This window comes from Palaemon carinicauda, chromosome 24 (genome assembly GCF_036898095.1).
Source record: "Palaemon carinicauda isolate YSFRI2023 chromosome 24, ASM3689809v2, whole genome shotgun sequence".
Lineage (NCBI taxonomy): Eukaryota > Metazoa > Arthropoda > Malacostraca > Decapoda > Palaemonidae > Palaemon > Palaemon carinicauda.
The window spans coordinates 44,545,523-44,548,022 of NC_090748.1; positions in this window are offsets into that span (position 1 = coordinate 44,545,523).

Here is a 2,500-nt window from a genome sequence, read left to right on the forward strand (position 1 = left end):
CTTTTATCATTTCCCATATCTCAATTAAAACATATGATCAAATAGGATCCGGTATGTTCCCAACTCTTGGAAATAATAGGATATTAGAGAGAGAGAGAGAGAGAGAGAGAGAGAGAGAGAGAGAGAGAGAGAGAGAGAGAGAGAGAGAGAGAGAGAGAGAGTACTTACTGTCTGCAATTGCCGTTTTGTATCAATACAACACATAGTAAACGATGGTCTTACTATTCACCAGTCTTGGCTTCCTCAGTATATGTTCCCACTTCCTGCATCGTATTTACTATTCATTTATCTATATACTAAATTATATTCCTTTCCTACCTCATTTCAAAATTAAGTTTAGTGGATGTTATATATTTTCGGCCAAATGAGTTAATTCAACGAGAGAGAGAGAGAGAGAGAGAGAGAGAGAGAGAGAGAGAGAGAGAGAGAGAGGAGAGAGAGAGAGAGGAGAGAGAGAGAGAGAGAGGTATGTATGTGTTTTAAGTTTGTTCACAGACACCTTGTATTATCTTTGCGGGTCCAAAGGGGTCAGCTGACCCAAGGTTGGACGTCACTGAACTAACTGAACGACGGTGCCAGAGATTAATAACTACAATAGATCAGGAATGAGAAATTTGATAGACCTCAAGTTTTTATCCAACAAATGAAAATAAAATTCATGAGCTGAACACCAGAGAGAAGAAACAAGGCAGAACGAAGGTATTAAAACTTTTAATCAGAATAGATTGGTCGCAGAAAATCTTAAGAAACTTTCTCAATAACTCAGTTGTTTGTATCATTGAAGAAGAATCAGACGAAATGTGTTTCTCAAAAGTAGATTTACAATCAAGAATAACACCTCAAATATAATGGTGATATAGAGTTAAAGAAACATTATCAATCGCAATATCTGGATGCTGAAGATCTGCTGTCCTCGACCTACTTACAATTATAATATGAGTTTTTATGGTTTATAAAGTATACAAGTGGAATACATGATGGGATATCTTGAAGAGAGAAACGGAACTAAAGACTGTCGAAAACGGATAACTATTCCTTTATTTATGAATAGAGGCTTTACAGGAAACCGTAGGATGAATGGACCATCGACTTTTGTCATAATATCACAAGTGTAAAGTAAATTTGAAAATCAATAAAAGGATATATGTCTAAAAGATAATTATAGAAGGATCCTTGTGGGTATCTTTTTTTTTTTTTTTTTTTTTGCCTCTCTGTGTAGTTTTCAACCAAGAGGTTGAGAGAGTTTGTTGATCTTTTATCATCATGACTACAGGAATGTAACATTCTAGTGTTTCTCATCGTAATGATCTTTTTTTTTTTTTTTTTTTTTCTTGAAAGTAGGTCCGTTACTTATGCAAATGTTTCCAATGTAGAACTTGCTAATGCAAAGGTTGCCAATGCAGATGCTGCTACTATCTTTGTTTCGATCCCATATCCTGGAAGGAAACAGTGATTGCTGAATCTATCAGTGGTGATTGACCTAGAATTATTGAACTAGGAAAATTATACATACATATATATATATATATATATATATATATATATATATATATATATATATATATATATATTCATATAGTTATATATATATATATATATATATATATATATATATATATATATATATATATATATATTTATATATATATATATGTGTATATATATATATACATATTATATATATATATATATATATATATATATATATATATATATATATAATATCTATCTATCTATCTATCTATCTATATATATATATATATGTGTGTGTGTGTATATATTTATGTATATATATGTATATATATATATATATATATATATATATACATATGTATGTATATGTATATATATATATATATATATATATATATATATATATATATATATATATATATATATATATATATATATATATATATCTTTTTCATATACGTCGTTTCTGTAATAGCTTTACAAAGGACACCTTTGTCCACTGGTTAAAATCGGTAAGTGCCTTGTGTACTAGTATCGCCTTATTATCCATCAAATACGAGTTATATTTAGCATATGAAATATGGAACTCTTTTCTTTGTTGCATGCCGCATTAACACACATGAAAATTGTGTTGCGTCCACGAGGACATGGAGCTAGGCTTGCCATAGGTGAAGCAGGAATCCTATTTAATCTGGTTTCAACTTAAGAATTATCGTTTGCCCTCACCTTATCGTCTGCTCTGTTTACAACAGTGCCAGATTGCCAGTTATATCTGGCAACAATATCATATCAAACACCTCTAAATGATAGTATTCTCATTTCAGTATGATTGTATTGCCCGAATCTGAAGTTTTTGCATAACCGGTAGGGGAGGCAAATATCTCTTGTGGTATATAACTGGCAACGTAAATTTGCACAATAAAAATCTAAATTTTATTCACATGTAGATATACTAAATTCTACAACAATAATCCGGCCACATCTAAGTATAGCTAATTCTTATTCCTTACCCGAGGTATCAGCTAAT